Source organism: Ambystoma mexicanum, chromosome 12 (genome assembly GCF_040938575.1).
Source record: "Ambystoma mexicanum isolate Mex_15411 chromosome 12, UKY_AmexF1_1, whole genome shotgun sequence".
Lineage (NCBI taxonomy): Eukaryota > Metazoa > Chordata > Amphibia > Caudata > Ambystomatidae > Ambystoma > Ambystoma mexicanum.
The window spans coordinates 963,467,704-963,488,002 of NC_090936.1; the positions used below are offsets into that span (position 1 = coordinate 963,467,704).

Below are 20,299 nucleotides of genomic sequence, written 5' to 3' on the forward strand. Positions count from 1 at the left end.
TGGAGGGTATACATTAGTAAGCCCTTTTAAGAATTGAATGATTAACGGTATTTTGAAATATGAAACCTCTTCCTAGGAGCGCTTGAAAATGGACAGCGCAGCAAGGTATCCTTTGATTGTTCCCATCTGGAGCCCCAGATTAGCTAGATGTAGTAGAAAAGAAAGCACCATTGGGGTGCCACACTGAAAAGGGTCCACATCCTTGTCTTTGCACCAGTTCCTAAACCTGTTCCAGCGACATCGGTACAAAGATTTTGTTGCTGGTCTTCTGTCCGAAAGCAAGATTTCCATTACGTCATCCGGAAGATCCCAATCCTTGTATCTCAACCTCTCAGAAAAAATGCGTGAAGGTTGAGTGTCTTGACCTCTGGATGGAGAACCCGACCTTCCTCTTGCGAGAAAAGATCCTCTCTTTGCGGAAGACCTATTGGAGGGCCGATGGACATGTCCAGAAGGTCCGGGTACCACGTCCTCCTGGCCCAATCCGGGGCACTTAGCATCATGGTTTTCCTGAACTTTCTCAACCTCCTGATTACTTGAGGAATCACAGGGACTGGGGGAAACGCGTACAGCAGTGGAAACTTCCACTCCACTACGAATGCGTCTCCCAGAGCTCCTCTTTGAGGAAATTCCCTTGAGCAGCACTGATCGCACTTCCGGTTGATCGCGGTGGCGAACAGATCAACTTGAGGGGTTCCCCAAAGGGCGAAGATCTCCAGAAGGACTTCCTGAGCTATCTCCCACTTGTGAGAGATCGTGCTCTGCCTGCTCAGAGCGTCCGCCGCCATGTTCTTCTCTCCGGCTAGGTGAATTGCCAATAGAGAGATTCCTTCTTGTATTGCCCAGAACCATAGCTGCATTGCCTCTCTGCACAGCGGTAGTGACCCTACCCCTGCTCTTTTGTTGAGGTAGTACATGGCCACCGTGTTGTCCGTCATTATCAGGACATTCTTTCCCTGTACAGAGGGCAGAAAGGCCTTCAGAGTTAGTCTGATTGCCCTCAGCTCTAAAAGGTTGATGTGTAGTTTTGACTCCGATGGACACCAACGACCGCTGATTGTTAGATCGTTGGTGTGTGCTCCATACCCCGTAAGTGAGGCGTCTGTCACTACTGTTATCTCCGGCCATGGTTGCCAAAAAGACTCTCCCTTGAGAATGTTGTCGTTGCAAGCCCCCTCTCCTGAGACTTGCTGCCACAACCGCCAACAGTTTGGTGAAAACTCTTGGGGCGGAGGTCAACCCGAATGGCAGAACTCGAAATAGATAATGAGAATTTCCAATCGCGAACCTCAGGTACTTTCTGTGCTTTGGATGAATTGGCACATGAAAGTAAACATCCTGAAGGTCCAATGATACCAACCAATCTTGGAGTTGGAGAGCCTGAAGGATCTGAGAAAGAGTCACCATCTTGAACTTGTCCTTCCTGAGGAACTTGTTCAAGTTTCTCAAGTTCAAGATGGGTCTCAGTCCTCCGTCCTTTTTTGGGATGAGAAAATATGGGGAGTACCAACCCCTGTTCCTCTCCGCTACAGGTACCAGTTCTATGGCACCTTTCTCTAGCAGGGTTAAAATTTCCTGCAACACGAGCGGAAAAGGGAGGCAGTAACCTTGGGCTACTGTTTCCAGTGCCCAAGCATCTGAGGTAATGCCCCGCCATTCCTTCAGATGCTGAGAGATCCTGCCTCCCACTGGTGTTTTGTGCAACAAGGTCTCAGAGGGATTTGGAGGCGGCTGCAGGAGTGGCTGAGGGTACAGATGCCGCTCCTGAGGCTGATTTTGCACCTCTTCCTCGTGCTCCACGAGGGAAGTTTCTTTTGCCCCTTTGAGAAGCCTGTCCTCTTCCTCTACCAAAAGAGGAGTAGTATCAAAAAGAACGACCCCTCCAGGAAGATGAGCCAGAATAGGGTTTTAGAGGCTGGCGTAAAGAGGCGCTAAGTGATTTAGCTGCCGCTTTCGAGTTCTGAAGTTTTTCTAGGCTTTCATCAGCCTTTCTGCCAAAGAGCCTCGAGCCATCAAAGGGCATGTTGAGGAGCCTAGCTTGCACGTCTGGTGCAAACCCCAACTTCCTCAACCACGCAAATCTGAGTAGCACAACGCTTGCAGCCATGGATCTGCTGATACTATCAGCAGTATCCAGTCCAGACTGGAGACATTCCCCCATTGCCTCCTTCCCGTCTAACTATATTCAGGAAGCCTTCCCTTTCCTCGCCTTCCGGAATATGATCAGCCGCCGCCGAAATACAGTCCCACAGGGTATGGGTAAACCTGGCTAGGGTACAGGTGACATTTGCCGACTTAAGTGCCATACTGCCTGACGTGAAAACTTTACGTGCCCAGGCATCAACTTTTTTATCCTCTCTATCTGGAGGGATAGTTGGATAAGCAGTTTGTTTTGAAGTGGATGCTGCCTGAATGACTAAACTCTCTGGAGTCGGATGTTTATTCAAATATTCAGGATCCGTTCCAGCTGGTCTATATTTTTTTGGAAAAGTGCTATCTGTAGCAGCAATACTCTCTGGTTTCTCCCAGTTTTTCTCCACAGTCCTTTGAATGGCCTTGTTGAAAGGGAGAGCAGGATCTTTCTGAGGTCCCTTGATGATTATATCCGTAATGTCATCTTGTTAAAAAAATGGGTGTAGTATTACCCCAACCCATATACTCAATTACCCTGGTCATAAGACCCCTGTACCCAGCATCTGCATACTCTGCAGGATCAGGTCTGGCGAACTTTAATTCTGGGGATGTGTCAATTCCACTGGCAGAATATAGAGTATCACTCAGGTCTCTCATTCTAGATTCCTGATCAATAAGTTCCTCAGGAACGTGTCTTGTACCATAAGAATCTTCAAAAGGAGTAACTTTGTCCTCTTCTGAAGCAGATTCTTCATAGATTGCTGACATAGACTTGAAAAAGTCTGATCTGGGCAATGGAGTGAATCTCCTTTCTTCCTCTACTGTCTGCGTCGAAGGAATTGATAAATCCTTCGAAATTGTCGAAGGGATCTTCGAAGACTTTGAAGACTTCGAAGATGACTTCGATACTGGCTTTGAGGATGTTTTTGGTTTTGAAGTCGAAATTATCGACGCCAAGGGCGTCGACGAAATCGTCGGCGACTTGTGTTTTTTGCATGGCACTGGAGAAGTGCTCGACTCTCGAAGAGTCTTCGACGGATTTACGTTGACTCGAGTTCTTTTAGATTCCTCGACGCTACCGGTCTTTGCCATGGTAGTCTTGGACTTCTCTTTGTCGTCCAATGGAGCGACTTTAGGGGTATGGCTTTTTCGAGGGTCTTTCGAGGGGGTCGGGCCGCGTTCTCGAAAACCTCCATCATCTTTTTGTGGAATTCTTCCCACTTACTGGGAGAATCCGATTTAGTCGGACAACGAATTTCTTCGGTCGACTCTGAAGAAGAAGATGATGATGATGATGAGGGAGATCAATGTCTCCTCTTCATCTTTTTAGATGATGAAGAGTGTCTCGATCTACTCCTAGATCGAGATCTCTTTGAGTGTCTATGGCGATCCAATTCCTTCGGATCAGTCGCTTTATGTTTTTTTGACATAGCCTTCTTAGAGGCTTCCCTCCCCACCGACAGTTTACCTCTCCTCTCACGAAGAGCTTTCTCGGTCATGGATTGACAGGACCCGCAGTCGGCGGTTCGGTGACTGGAACCGAGACACCAGAGACAAATCCGGTGGGGATCGGTGATCGATATTTTAGATCCACAATCTACACACTTCTTGAACCCCGTCCTGGGTGTCGAAGGAGTCGAAGATGACGACATTTTCTTCACAGAAAATAGAAGTGCGCCGTTCTCGATAGCGAAGCGATCGGAAAAACAGAACTGAAGCAACGGGCACGGCTCGAGCTATTTATACCATTGGTGACGTCGACAGAGTACAGAGTCCTTCGAGGCACAATCGACGCCACGACCTCGAGCACAGCGCCTTCTGGCGAGAATTTTTTTTCCGAAGCAGCAAAGCTGGAGATAACGAATTATCACAAGATGAGGAATACGTGGGAGGACACAATCCATTCGAAATGTGTTTCATGGATTAGGCTGCTGTACACTGATCCGACTGCTGAGGTTAACACTAATGGTATGCGGTCTGGGATATTTAAGTTGGAGAGAGTGACTAGGCAAGGGTGTCCTTTGTCGCCGCTACTATTTGTGATTGTGCTGGAACCATTGGCTGAGACTATCAGAGTGACTGAGGAAGTGGTGGGGCTTTCGAACTGGGGATTGCAGCAAAAGATTTGGTTATTTGCGGATGACATGCTACTAGCCCTTGGAGATCTGGAAAGGTCTGTACCGGCGCTTATGGAGATCATGGAGAATTTTCGGTTGTGCTCTGGATTAAAGATCAATTGGACTAAATCGGAGATCATGCCTTTAACACATTTTGTGAACAGGATATTTTTGGTGGACTTAGGATTTCGGTGGTGTCCTGATAAGTTGCTATACTTGGGGATTTGGTTGGCTCCTGAGATTAGAGACATGATGTCGGAAAATATGAGAGTTGTGTGCAGTGGGATGAGGATTGATTTGGACAGATGGAGTTAGTTGAATCTCTCATTGTGAGACAAGGTGAACGCCCTGAAAATGATCTCTGTCCCTAGAATCAATTATTTTTTTATTATACTTCCTTTAGTGTTACCATCATCATTTTGTAAGGATTTGGACAGGATGATTCAAGACTTCTTGTGGGATAGGAAGCCTCCAAAATTGAAGTTGTGGAAATTGCAATTCCCACTAAGTAGGGGAGGTTTGGGGGTTTATAATTTTAGGGCCTATCATTTGGCTTTCATGTCGGATTTCTTGGTTCCCTTCGTGGAAGACTTGTATGATGTGTGGGTGGAGGCTGAAACTAGCTTCATTGGACCGTTGACACCACGTGCTATCTTGACTTCAGTTTCAAAGCGGTGTAGTGGGATAGATCCGCTGATCAAGAACTTGAGGAGCTCATGGAAAAATATATGCATATTTTTTTTGGGTGTAGACGCAATTAAGGATCCGGGTGCATAGGTATGGTTGAACCCGGCTATTAGGATAAATGGTAATGTGGTTTTTTGGGCGGATTGGTTTTTGGGTGGAGTGCGTTGGGTGACTGATCTGTTTCATAATGGTATTTGGATGACTGTGAGGGAGTTGCAACAGCGCTTTAACAGAGAATTTTAAGAGCTCTGATTATGTGAAGCTTAAACGGGCGATTGGGAATGTGGACTTTGAGCGGAGAATTGATTTGAGTCTGTTTTACTAGAAGGCCGATTGAAGGAGAAGGAGGCCTGGCCAGTCGGGTATATAAAGAGATTGTGTCACATTATAATGGTAATGACTTGCTGAGAGAGGAGTGGAGTAGGAGATTTGGGTCGGATATTTCTGAAGACTTGTGGCGGCGAATGTGTGAGAATGTTAAGATGTGTTCTTTGGGGTTTACGGAGAGGTCGAGACAGATAAAGATTCTTAATCGGATTTTTTGGACGCCTGAGAAAATGATGAGAAGGGGGATGACGGAGGGCTCAGATTGTTGGAGATGTATGCATGTGTCGGGCACATTGGAACATAAGTTGTGGGACTGCAGGTTGGTGAGGTTGTTCTGGGTGGAGGTTGGTCGGGTGTGTGAGGAGGTGATTGAGGAGTTGCCTAATCTGGACTTCAAAGTGGTGATATTGGGGAGTGATGAGTCTTTGGAAGATCTTACTCCAAGTCAAAATAAGTGGTTGTTCCGAGGGGAAATGATCAGTAAGAAAATTGTTTTGTGAAACTGGAAATCTGTACTGACTTTAAATATTGAGACATGGTTGACTGAAATGCGAGACTTGACAGAAATGGAGAGGATGCTCTACAGAAGAGAAGGGAAATTGCGTTTATTTGAGAAAATCTGGGGTAAATTTCTTCAGTTTTACTAGACTTGGTGTTGTACATGTGTAAATGGGGGGTTGTGGGGTGCGTAATTGGGTTTGGTTGGGGCTACATATGATTTACGTCTCGCAATGTACAGTTTTGTAAAATGCTTTGATTGTTTGGGAATTTTACTGTTTCATGGAGTCTATTGTACGTAATTTTGTTGTTCTGTAAATAAAAGTTTCAATAAAAAAATAAAAAAAACAAGGCCACCATAGTGTGTAGGACGTCACCTGGGGGTCCCCACTTCCCCTCCCGCCTTCACCCTCCCTCCTCTGAGTAAATTGTTCTAAATACTGTACCACTGGTTTGTTTCAAGTTTGGAAATTATGCTTCATTCATTACTGTACCTGTTATTCTGTAAAGCGCTTTGGCATAAAGCGCTATATAAACTCAATAAACAAACAAACATAGTAAGATCATTATTTTGTCCTCCCTTTGTTTCCCCCTCCGTGGCTTGTCACGCCTAAAAACACTTGTGTACAGGCGCGTTATAAATGCCACGTCATATGATATATCAAATAACTAAACTTCATACAGGCCATGAACAGCAAAAAGCACGAACAAAGCAAAGTAGAATCCCATACTGGTTAGATTTGAAGATGCAATTTGCCAGGGTAATCAGCACAATGAGAGACGTTGTGAGAACAGTTGGGCGGAGCTCCAAGTTATGGCTGTCAATGGATTGCAATGGCAGAGTTACAGTTCCTTCAGGAACCGTAACTGGCAAATAATTTTTGTTATTTGGCATTGCAACTATAACAGCATTTAAAAAAAGCTTTTTAACAAATACACACACAGCCATACCTTTATAAAATAGCCTATGTGTATCTTACAGTTGAAAGACATTTATATACTAAATAAATACATACAATGAAACTACTTGACCAGTTTTGTAGCAAGACAACACATGTATCAAATAGTCAGTAAAAATAAAATAAGTGTTTTTTTAAATACTATAAACAAAATGCATACACACTAAGGATTTGGGAGTGAGAAATGTCAATATTTATTGTCACTTAAAAACTGGACGATGGATGATCAGGTGCATCACTTGTTCATCATATATTACGCAACCTAATCACATCTTATCATTTTGAGTACAAAACTAGATAAAGTAATTGAATAAATATAACATTATACAATGAGAATAAAATATTGAATAATGTAGTTTCCACTGAAAATGAACAAGTCAAAAGCAGTACTTCTGTTGTGGGCCAAATTAATAATGTATATTTTTGTGTAAATTAAACAGCCCACCAGAAAACCAAGTCTATGTCCCTCGAAGGCCTCCGTCGAGGGTGACGCCATCGGATGTTATAAGTAGTACGCACAACGCCCGTAGCCTCAGTTCATGTTTTCCCCCCCCCATCACCTGTCCAGAACACCACAGCAACTGCACTTAGCCTTGCGGGACGTAGGCTGTAATGGCATGGGAAATTCTTGAGCAGGGTAGGCTGGGAGGGCGATGAGCAACACGTTAGAGGAACATCCAGTCGAAAGAACGTTACCAGTTTGGTAAGTAACTTGTTCTTCGAATGGATTGTGTCCTCCAACGTATTGCTCATTTATGACGGACTCCCAAAGCAGTAAACATGATAGGAGGAGGGAAAAGAATTTAGACATACCCAATTTAAATGGAAGAGTACAGCACTGCCTTAGCAAAGGCAACATCATCAAGGAAGTAATGCTTAACAAACGTGTGTATAGAAGACCACGTTGCGGCATCATAGATATTTCTAACCAGCACATCCCTCTGGAGTGCTGTCAAAGTAGCAATGCCCCTGGTGGAATGAGCCTGTAAACCCTCCGGGGGGTCCTTACCAGCCAACCGGTAGCATTCCGAAACATTGAGGGTAATCCAACTAGACAAGGTCTGCTTAGAAACAGCCTGTCCTAAACGTTGTCCAGTATACGCCACAAAGAGCTGGTCATCCACTCTGAGCTTGGCCATTCTGGAGAAATAAAAGCTCAAGGCTCTCCTAGGATCCAACCTATGGAGCCGTTCCTCTTCCTTACTCGGATGAGGAGGCGGATAGAAAGCGGGGAGTACCACCTTCTGACTCAAATGAAATTCTGACACAACATTAGGTAAAAAGGACGGACGTACTCTCAATACAACCTTGTCCTTGGGGAACAAAGTAAAGAGTGGTTTAGAAGAAAGTGCCTGCAACTCGCTCACTCTTCTAGCAGATGTAACTGCAACCATGAAAACAGTTTTAAATGTCAACAATCATTATGGGCAAGAGTGCAAAGGTTCAAACGGAGAACCCATCAGAAATTTCAAAACCAAATTAAGGTCCCAGACCAGCACCTGAAACGGCGACGGCGGGAACACATTCGGGAGCCCTTTCAAAAACTGAGTGATCAGTGGAATTTTAAAATAAGAGCATTCCTCTGAAGAGCGCTTAAAGATAGACAGCGCTGCCAAATAACCTTTAATGGTGCCCCCACCTGAAGACCCCTATGGGCCAAGGAAAGCAAGAAAGAGAACCTCTGGAATCGAGCACTGAAAAGGATCCACATTCTTTCCTCTGCACCAGTCGCAAAACTTACATCAATGGTACAGGGACTTTGTTGCCAGTCGCCTAGCCGAAAGCAACACCTCCATCACATCATCCGGAAAGTCCCAATCCCTGTATCTCAACCTCTCAGAAACCATGTGTTTAGGTTGAGAGTCTTGACCTCTGGATGGAGAACCCGACCTTGCTCTCGCGAGAGAAGATCCTCTCTTATGGGCAGATGCATTGGAGGACAGATGGACATGTCTAGAAGGTCCGGGTACCACGCTCTCCTGGCCCAATCCGGAGCAATGAGGATCATGCCGGTCCCGAACCGTCTCAACCTCCTGAGAACTTGAGAGATGACAGGGATTGGAGGAAATGCGTACAGTAGTGGCAAGAGCCACTCCACGACGAACTTGTCTCCTAGAGCTCCTCTCGGAGGAAATTCCCTATAATAACTTTTGCACTTCCGGTTAGCACCGGTTGCAAACAGGTCAACCAGTGGGGTGCCCCAAAGTGCAAAGATCTCCTGAAGGACTTCCTGAGCTAGTTCCCACTCGTGGGAGACCGCGCTCTGCCTGCTCAGAGCGTCTGCCGCCATGTTCTCCCCGCCGGCCAGATGAATCGCAGAGAGGGATATTCCCTCTTGTATCGCCCAGAGCTGCATTGCCTCCCTGCACAGAGGTAGTGACCCGACACCTCCTCTCTTATTGAGGTAATGCATTGCCACTGTGTTGTCCATCATTATCAGGACATTCTTCCCCGTACAGGCAGCAGGAAAGCCTTCAGCGCCAGTCTGATGTCCCTCAGCTCCAAAAGATTAATGTGAAGTCTGGACTTCGATGGAGACCAACGACCGCTGATGGACAGATCGTCGGCATGAGCTCCGCACCTGTCAGGGAAGCGTCCGTCACTACCGTGACATCCGGCCATGGCTGCCAAAAAGGCTACCCTTTCATGAGATTTTTCTCGCTGGCCCACCACAGAAGCTTCTGCGAGACTGAGCGAAACATGAAGGAGATCCGACATCCTGTCCGAGAACTGGGACCATTGAGTCCGTAGAGCCCAATGAAGGGACCTCATTATCAAGCGTGCCTCTGGCACCAGAAAAATGCAGGATGCCATGAGGCCGAGCAATCTTAAGAATTCGAAAGCCGGCAGACTCTGGGCATGTTGAAATTTTGTGACCATTTGAAGAATGTGATGAACCCTCACCTTGGGTGGCGAGGACATCACCAAGGACGTGTCCAAAACTGCTTGTATGTACTGGAGCTGTTGGGAAGGTGTCATGTGCGACTTCTTGAAGTTGAGGGAGAAGCCCAGGTTGTGAAGGGAGTGGCAGGTGACGCTGAGATGATCCCAGGCTTGTTCGGGAGAACGCGCCCTGATCAGCCAATCGTCCAGGTAGGGGTAGACATGAATCCCCCCTCTCCTGAGATGCGCTGCCAGGACCACCATGAGCTTGGTGAAGACCCTCTGGGAGGCGGTGTGCCCGAATGGCAGGACCCGAAACTGATAGTGGGATCTGCCAACTGCGAACTTCAGGCATTTCCTGTGCTTGAGATGGATCGGCACATGAAAATAAGCATCCTGCAGGTCCAATGACACCAACCAATCCTGAAGTTGGTGGGCCTAAAGGATCTGAGAGAGAGTGACCATCTTGAACTTGTCCTTCCTGAGGAACTTGTTCAAGTATCGTAAATCCAAGATGGGTCTCAGTCCTCTGTCCTTCTTGGGTATCAAAAAATAAGGGGAATACCAGCCCTTGTTCCACTCCGCCACAGGCACTGGTCCTATAGCCCCTTTTTCCAGCAGGGCCAAAATCTCCTGCACAAGGAGTGGATCCGGAAGCTTCAAAGAGTGTTTCCCAGATGGATTGTCGTGAGGCTGTTGGAGAAAAGGGAGGCAAAAACTGTGGGCTATTGTATCCAGAGCCCAGGCATCCGAAGTAATGGCCGGCCATTGTTCGAGATGCTGTGACAGCCTGCCCCCCACCGGAGAACAATGAGTCATGGCCTCAGAACTGTTTAGCAAGCGGCAACATCTGATGGCAAAGAGGCAACTGCCTGACCGGCTTTAGCAACCCTACCTCATCTACCACGAATTAACCTACGTTGGCTCCTTTGACTGGCCACCCCTCTCACCTTTCCAAATGAGGAGTAATAGCGAAAGGAACCATCCCTCCATTACTGTCCCCTAGGTCGAAAAGGCTGAGGTTGTCGAACAGCTGCGCCCAAAGATTTGGCAGCTGCCTTGGAGGTCTGCAACATCTCAAGGCTCTCGTCAGCCTTGTTGCCAGAAAGATGCGACCCTTCAAAGGGCATGTTGAGAAGACGGGCCTGCACATCGGGTGCAAACCCGGACTTCTGCAACCACCCAAATCTGCGCATCACAGTGCTCGTAGCCATGTATCTAACACCACTCTCTGCAGTGTCCAACCCAGACTGAAGGGATTCACACATGGCATCCTTGCCATCCTGCACAATAGCTAGAAAGCCATCCCTTTCCTACTCTTCAAGAAAATGCTCAGCCGCAAGAGAAATACAATTCCATGTGAGTGTGTGAACATTTTGCCAAGGCACAGTTGGAGTTGGCCAATTTCAGCGCCATACTCCCACCAGAAAATACCTTCCGTGCCCATCCATCCATGTGTTTATCATCCCTACCAGGAGGGATGGTGGGGTACGCTGCCTGCTTCGAGGTGGCCGTAGCCGCCTGGACTACCAAACTCTAGGGAGTGGGGTGTGTGGACAGGTAGCCGGGGTCGCACTGGATGGGCAGTATTTCTTTGACAAAGACTTGTTAACCGCTGTAATAGACTCCGGGGAATTCCAAGTAGCAGCCTCTTTTGCAAAGCCACATGAAATGGCAACACTGGGTCAGTGGACAAACCCTGATCCAAGATGTCTGTAAAGTCATCCTGATCGTAAGCCACCAGAGGGCTGGACCAACCCAGGTACTCCACAACCTTCAACATCAGTCTCCGATAAGAAGATTCAGCATTATCACCAGGCTCGGGCTTACCAAACTCCATCTCAGGAGATGTGTCTAGTCCACTGGCATCATGCAAGGACTGACGCAGATCCTCAATCCGACTTTCCTTGGAAATGAGACATTCCGGAACACCATGCGTCCCATAAGGCAGACCAATATGTCCAACCTCCTCATCAGACCCCTATTCATCCTCAGATATTTTGGACAGACTGAAAGAACTCCTTCCGAGAGAAAGGAGCACACTTCTTATCAGAAACAGGCTTCCCAGACTTAGCAGGAGCCTTCCTTGGAGGTTCAACAGCCCGAGGGGCTGTCATCTGCAAAGTGTGCCAAGTAGGCGCTGATGGCGTCAACGTCACAGACGGTGTCAGCGTCGATAATGGCGCCGAAGGTTTCGAAGGTCTGACCGTGGGTAAAGACCCGAAAGACTCACTCGATGGACACAGCGCCGACGGCGTCCACACCTTCTTCGACAACTTCCCAGGCTTTGACGGTTTCGTGGGAGACGAAGACCGCGACCTGGAACGTCTCTGCCGATCCCCTGATGCCTTGTCGGAACAGGACCTCGACGGCTCCCGATGTTTATCGCGCCCACTACCCATGCCCGAGGGCGCACGAGCATCGGTCCAAGACCGTTCCTTGCCGGCTTCAACCGCAAGCATGGACAGAACTGTGCCGTGAGATTGAAATATCTGTAACATTTGCTCCTGAAAAGACTGATTCCTCGGGGGAAGAGGATTTAGTGGGGCACGACTTCTTTTTTGGGTAGTCATCACCAGACAAGGACGGGGAAGGCGAATGGTGGCACCGCCTCAACGAAGAGGACGAGTAGCGCAAACCACTCCGGGACCTAGATCTCCTGGAAGTCTTCCGACGAGGAGACTCTCTCGACTCGTCGGTCAACATACCTGTAGATTTTGATTTACGGGGCTTGGAAACATGGCCTACCTTCAATCTCCCCTTATGCTCCTGCAAGGCCTTGGCAGTCAACAACTGGCACTTCGAGCAGTTGTTTGTGGCGTGTTCCTCGCCCAGGCACCACAAGCAGATACGGTGCGGGTCCGTGATGGACATCTTGGACCCGCAGTCCCGACTTTTGTTGAAGCTGGACAGCGTGGTCGTCGGGGTGGAAGAAGAAGACAATCATAATACAAAGTAGAAGGCACGAGGCACACAGAGTTCTCGAAGCAAACATGTTTGTGGAATAAACAGAACTGAGGCTGCGGCCGCCGTGCGTACTACTTATAACATCCGATGACGTCACCCTCGACAGAGGCCTTCGCGGGACATAGACTCGACGCCATTGACGCAAGGGAGCCCTGGGCCGAAAAAATGACTGAAGCAGCACTGCTGTGAACATTACATGTCACAGATGAGGACTACGTTGGAGGACACAAACCATTCGAAATGTGTACCTTGCTGTTACTGCACACAGTAATTTAAACTAAATGGTTTGCCGTCTAATCGGCAAACTGACTCCAAGATGCCACCCTACTACACCCCCTCCTGTGCCCTTCACACAGACAGGTGGATGCAAAATGTAAGGGATGCAGATGGATAGTCTGGATTTCAAAGACTGGAGAAGCTCATAACGCTGATTACGAACCTGGGCTTTTGGAAAACACCACCATTTCCTGATTCTGTGTATCTGCCTTACTTGCAGCGCAGATATGCAGGGGGTAGAGGGCAAAGGAAATAAATAAATCTCAATATACATCCCCACAAACAAACTCAGGGATGTGGTTTTTACACCCATGGGTCCGATGCTTCTGGTTTCATCATTAAAACACCTTAGAGACCTGGTTTGTTCTCACAGTCTTCCTTTCCTATATAACCCAGTTAGAGGATTGGAAAGTGGCCTAAATCCCCTGTAGCGAGAGCATGTCAGCTATGGATATGAAAAAAGAATGGGATCTCATCTGTATATGTTGCTGCAATGCGCAGGAAGTTGGGAAAAGAGGAGCATAGGTGCTATGTTGCAATTCCTGTTGCTGCTAGCGCTATTTATTTGTTTTAAGCACAGAAGGCAATGTTGCCAGACAGTTGCAGCAGTTGTGTGCAAACCTTGGCAATTGTGTTTTACAAAGGTAGCGGGCGCCCCTCTCTCGCAAGAACAGACATGATAACCTGTTCAGTGGTTATTAACCACTTGAGAGTTCGCAGCCACTGCTTTTACTCACTGTGCCTTTCACAGATGGGAAATATCCATTTGCATATCAGTCTTTGTCCTGCCCAGGGGCAGTCCAGCACCGAAATACAATGGCAATTCCAATCTGAACGAGAGTACCACCAGCAACCCCATACACGTGTTTCACCCTTGTTGGGGATCATCAGTGAGGTGAAGCTGATGCCTCTCTAAGCACAGTGAGAGGGAGACCACGTCTGGTTGCCCCCAGGAGACCTAGGGTTACCAATCCCAGGTTCCTTACAAATTGTTTTACAAAGGTAGCGGGCGCCCCTCTCTCGCAAGAACAGACATGATAACCTGTTCAGTGGTTATTAACCACTTGAGAGTTCGCAGCCACTGCTTTTACTCACTGTGCCTTTCACAGATGGGAAATATCCATTTGCATATCAGTCTTTGTCCTGCCCAGGGGCAGTCCAGCACCGAAATACAATGGCAATTCCAATCTGAACGAGAGTACCACCAGCAACCCCATACACGTGTTTCACCCTTGTTGGGGATCATCAGTGAGGTGAAGCTGATGCCTCTCTAAGCACAGTGAGAGGGAGACCACGTCTGGTTGCCCCCAGGAGACCTAGGGTTACCAATCCCAGGTTCCTTACAAATTGTTTTACAAAGGTAGCGGGCGCCCCTCTCTCGCAAGAACAGACATGATAACCTGTTCAGTGGTTATTAACCACTTGAGAGTTCGCAGCCACTGCTTTTACTCACTGTGCCTTTCACAGATGGGAAATATCCATTTGCATATCAGTCTTTGTCCTGCCCAGGGGCAGTCCAGCACCGAAATACAATGGCAATTCCAATCTGAACGAGAGTACCACCAGCAACCCCATACACGTGTTTCACCCTTGTTGGGGATCATCAGTGAGGTGAAGCTGATGCCTCTCTAAGCACAGTGAGAGGGAGACCACGTCTGGTTGCCCCCAGGAGACCTAGGGTTACCAATCCCAGGTTCCTTACAAATTGTTTTACAAAGGTAGCGGGCGCCCCTCTCTCGCAAGAACAGACATGATAACCTGTTCAGTGGTTATTAACCACTTGAGAGTTCGCAGCCACTGCTTTTACTCACTGTGCCTTTCACAGATGGGAAATATCCATTTGCATATCAGTCTTTGTCCTGCCCAGGGGCAGTCCAGCACCGAAATACAATGGCAATTCCAATCTGAACGAGAGTACCACCAGCAACCCCATACACGTGTTTCACCCTTGTTGGGGATCATCAGTGAGGTGAAGCTGATGCCTCTCTAAGCACAGTGAGAGGGAGACCACGTCTGGTTGCCCCCAGGAGACCTAGGGTTACCAATCCCAGGTTCCTTACAAATTGTTTTACAAAGGTAGCGGGCGCCCCTCTCTCGCAAGAACAGACATGATAACCTGTTCAGTGGTTATTAACCACTTGAGAGTTCGCAGCCACTGCTTTTACTCACTGTGCCTTTCACAGATGGGAAATATCCATTTGCATATCAGTCTTTGTCCTGCCCAGGGGCAGTCCAGCACCGAAATACAATGGCAATTCCAATCTGAACGAGAGTACCACCAGCAACCCCATACACGTGTTTCACCCTTGTTGGGGATCATCAGTGAGGTGAAGCTGATGCCTCTCTAAGCACAGTGAGAGGGAGACCACGTCTGGTTGCCCCCAGGAGACCTAGGGTTACCAATCCCAGGTTCCTTACAAATTGTTTTACAAAGGTAGCGGGCGCCCCTCTCTCGCAAGAACAGACATGATAACCTGTTCAGTGGTTATTAACCACTTGAGAGTTCGCAGCCACTGCTTTTACTCACTGTGCCTTTCACAGATGGGAAATATCCATTTGCATATCAGTCTTTGTCCTGCCCAGGGGCAGTCCAGCACCGAACTACAATGGCAATTCCAATCTGAACGAGAGTACCACCAGCAACCCCATACACGTGTTTCACCCTTGTTGGGGATCATCAGTGAGGTGAAGCTGATGCCTCTCTAAGCACAGTGAGAGGGAGACCACGTCTGGTTGCCCCCAGGAGACCTAGGGTTACCAATCCCAGGTTCCTTACAAATTGTTTTACAAAGGTAGCGGGCGCCCCTCTCTCGCAAGAACAGACATGATAACCTGTTCAGTGGTTATTAACCACTTGAGAGTTCGCAGCCACTGCTTTTACTCACTGGCAATTGTGTGCTTTGATATTTGGACCACAGTGTATTTCAACTGACAAGGAAGGGAGAAATTAAGCAGCATTTTCACCTTCTATGTGAAGCACCTTCAATAATAAAGCATTTCTTTGGAAAGATTATAATGGTTCAACTCCATCTTGAGAACCATGGGATTTGGCAGCACACGCCCTACTTCATTCTTCAATATTTCTGATATTCTAACACCGATTGATAACTGTCTTGGTCTCTAACTGCACAGATATATGGTGACTCGAGATAAAAATCACCAACCTCGGGGCGTGGCCAACTGAGGACGCCGACGGATGACTTCTCGGTGAGCTCTGTGGTCCCCCTCGGCCCTGGGCCCCAGAACCCCCTTCTAATGTAGAGATCCACCCCAGCATCTGACTTTAAGGGCACAAGAACACCTGGGGCACCAGCTCGGGGAGTTTCAAACCCTGAGGTGCCCAATCGGCGATAGTAGAGCGGACCCACGACAAGGCCGTGAAACAATAAAGATGGCGGCCAGAGCCGCGAGCAACACCGGGACAGGGTGCTGGAGGCAATAGGCAAGCCTGCCAAGCTTGAAAGACCCTGGCGACTGCCCGATACAGACCGCGGGAGCCCGAGAGGAGGAGCGCCGAATCGGGTGCCCCACCCAGAACTCAACTTGGACATATGCGAGTTTGGATGCCCCTCCCCTCCGGCACGGCTGAGGACGGAGCAGCGGCCGAAAGGCAGGAGGCGGAGGCTATGGCGGCGGAGGGGCCGGGCAGCGCAATGCCCACGAAAGTAAGGAGAAGCTGGGGGGCACTGAGCCGGTGAGCGCTCGTGACGGCGCGGGATCGGGAGGAGGACTGGCTCTCTCCTGAGAACCGAGCCAACCCAGATCGCCTACCATGCACTGCAGCGGCCCCACAGCTGAGAGCGGGCGCAACCGTAGCTTGCAAAGGGCAAGAGCAGACCATAGACCATAACAAGAGCAACGCGGCCACGCCCCAAGGCGGCAGCTTTACCCACAGTCGGAAAAGGAGGGCTACACTCCAAAGCTGAACTCACAACACATCCCCAGGTACTGGGAAAGGCTCCAGATTAATAGCCCAACACATTGAATAAGGGAGACTTCAAGATCCTGACAGGATCACAGAGACAGCCCTTTTCATCAGCAGGAGCTCACACCTTGGCAAAGTGGGTGAGGACTGGATGCATGCAACATGCATGGGCAGTAGGCGCCCCCTACTAACTGTGGCCCATAGACCTTGTCACCCACCACCTGACAGCAGTAAGCCCCTACAGCAGCAGATAGCGGATGGCACACTGCACGCCCGGTAAGAACTTACAGAAGATAGCCGAGGGCAACAAGTGGAGGTCCCTGGTGGAGGGGAGAAGGGGCACTCTTGCACTCCAGCAAAGCTGTGAACAGCGCCAGCCACATCGAAAGGGACATCAGGGTTAGGCAAGCCCTACGAGTGGGGACCTGAATTAAAGCAAAGACATTACTACCTGGTCAACAGATCACCAGGTCTAAATAAACAACAAAATCAAAAGGCGCTGGGTCAGGCAATATCAAAGCCCTAATACAGACGGCAGAGGCACAAAAGAGTAGCCAGCAGCAGGCAATGTCACATACACATTCCCCACCTCCAGGGAGCTCAGATGAACTGGAAGACCCTCCAATAAGGAAATTTGACCTGCTTGCAATGCGGCAAGAACTCAAAAAAGACATTAAAGAAAGTGCCTGAGACCTTACCAAAACCATCTCGGACCTCAACAGGGGGGTGATGGTAGTGGAAAAAAAGAGTTGACGAAATGGAAACAGCAGTAGCAGTGCAAGGTCAGGAGCAAGATGTACTAACCAGAAGAGTGCTGGAACTGGAACAGCGGATGGACCATGTTCAAAATACACAGGAAGATGCCGAAAATAGGTCCAGGCGCAACAATATACGAATTCGGGGGATCCCGAAGACGGTGGCCGACTCAGACTTGCTACAGTATGTCATGGACCTTTTCCGGCAGATCCTGGGGGCGACGGATGACTAACAAATTGTTCTAGATCGTACGCACAGGGTGTACTCCACATTCCAACTCAGCAAGAACCAGACTCCGAAGTGCTGACCCGGATACACCTCTTTCAACTGGAAGAGACCACCCTGCGAGCAGCCCGGGAAAAAGAACCGATAAATTTCTGATCTTCATCCATCCAGCTTTATCAGGATCTGGCCCAGGCCACCCTAGCAAAGAGAAAGTGGCTGAGAGTGGTCACAGACTGGCTCAGGACCAGGAACTTGCGGTACAGGTGGGTTTACCCGACAGGCCTCCGCTTTGAGTGAAAGGGGCAACGATACACAATCACAAAAGAGGAGGAAATGGATGACCTTATAAGGGAAAGCGACGGAACGATACAAGCAAAGAAAGGGAGGACAGACCGGAAAAAGAGCGATGGCGACCAGCACACCCTCGGCCGAAGGGCCGGAACAAGGATACTAAATCTGGGAACACTGGATGAAAGCGACTCAACGAAGGAATGGCTGAAGATTTCCATCTGAAGCTAAATGACATTAACTGGAAGATAAGGAGGGAGGGGGCTCTAAGCCAGGAGAGGCACGATAGGTCTGAGTTCCAAACACTGAATGCTTGAATACTGTGAGAAACCATATTGGGGGGGTCGGGGAAGGTAACTGCTCTGGGAGGGTAGGGAGAGGGTTATGGGGGGGGGGTGGGTTCGGACCTCACATTTCCCGCGGGTACAATTCATGGTGGAAGTTAATGTTGAAGTTTTGGAGGGATGGGAAAGTTTAAATTTGGGGGTTAAGGGGACAGGTGGGGAGAGTTGGGCTACAAGGGAGGTGGTTACATACAACATGCATGCAAAATCTGAAAGGGTGAAAGGGCTTAAGAAACTTAAGATAAGCACATAGTCAAAGCATAGGAATGGCTGAATTAACGCTTGTTACATTAAATGTCCAGGGGCTTAACTCTCCAATCAAACGAAAATCTATGATGAATAGGCTTGGGGATATGCGGGCCTCGGTGGTATGGATGCAAGAAACACATCTGCTCCCAGAGGATGAACATAGGCTAAGGCACAGGGCATTTCCTATGCAATACTTTGCATCTAGTGGGACAAATAAACGGGGAGTGGGCATTCTGCTGGCTAAGGGTATCAATTTCGAGAAACAATTTGTTTAAAAAGACCCAGAAGGCTGCTACTTGATAGTTGGGGGGAAACTGATGGGGCAACAGGTTACATTGGTATTGATCTATTCCCCCAACGAAGGGCAAGACCGTTTCTTGATGAAATTACTACCCATTATCGCACAATGGGGAGTGGGGCAGATCCGGATAGGGGGTGATTTCAATGGGGTGATGGACGCCGAGATGGACAAAACTCTTCCAGCTTCCTCCAATGACCATACATTCAGACTGGCCCTAGCAAAATTCATTAGAGATTTAAACCTAATAGAGACGTGGCGTTTCTTTCGCCCAAAAGAAAAAGCATACACCGACTGTTCTGCGGTGCACAATGGCCACTCCCTGATCGATATGGTGCTGATCTCGGACTCGCTGATCCCACAGGTTATGGGACTAGAGATTGGAGTGAACCACCTATCGGACCATGCCCCAGTCCTCTTAACTTTGGAACCCTTGAGCGCGCGACAATAGCCCCGCAAACCATGGCGTCTAAATGAGGTGATTCTGAAAGATGTAGCCATCAGAGCAGACATGAAACAGGCCTTGAAGAACTACTTTCAAGAAAATGTTACGCCCGGAGTAAACTGGGCCACTATTTGGGATGCCAGTAAACTAGTTGTGAGGGGAGAATTTATAGCACACACGGCAAATTACATCAAGAGAAAAGAAAGGGTGAAGTGGGACATGGAAGCCAAGGTAGCAGAGGCTGAGACAGAGTATAAAAATAGGGGCTCACAGAGGGCATGGTGGGAGTTAAAAAAAAGTTAGGTCGGCCTTGGAAGCCCACTTGGCGGACGAAGCCACGCACCTTCTCGTGCGAATTAAACAACTTTACTATATAAATGGGGATAAAGCCAACCGACTTCTCGCAGCCAAATTAAGACAGCAGAAAACTCAGAATTGCATAGTCCAACTTAAAAACCGGGAAGGGAACCTAGTGCGGCGGGGGGGGGGGGGAATAGAGGAGGTGATACACTCATACTAGACCGAACACCTGAAAGGGGAGGAACTGGAAAAGGAGGCGCAGATAGCATTTCTCAACCAGATAACCCTGCCGCAAATCAGTGACTCAAACAGGCAAATGCTAGAAGCTCCTATAACGGAGGAAGAAGTGGGAGAGGTTATAGGGGCACTGAAAGGAAATAAATCTTCAGGCCCAGATGGGCTTAGCAATGCGCATTATAAAACGTTCAGAACTACCCTAGTGGGCCCCTAACAAAGCTGTTTAACTCCATCCGGGACTCTGGGAAGATCGCCAGAGGTATGAGCCCGGCGACCACAGTATTACTATTAAAGCCGGATAGGGACCTGGTGGACTGTGCGAGTTACCGTCCCATATCGCTACTAAACGGAGATGCTAAAATCTATTCCACAGTACTGGCCCGTA

The 20,299-nt window shown here is 48.5% G+C and overlaps 1 protein-coding gene across 4 annotated transcripts in view; it reads right to left on the reverse strand.

The window, feature by feature from the left end:
• LOC138514136 (zinc finger protein 420-like) overlaps positions 1 to 20,299 on the reverse strand; it is a 1,401,466-nt gene that overhangs the window by 838,092 nt on the left and 543,075 nt on the right. The window lies entirely within an intron of this gene.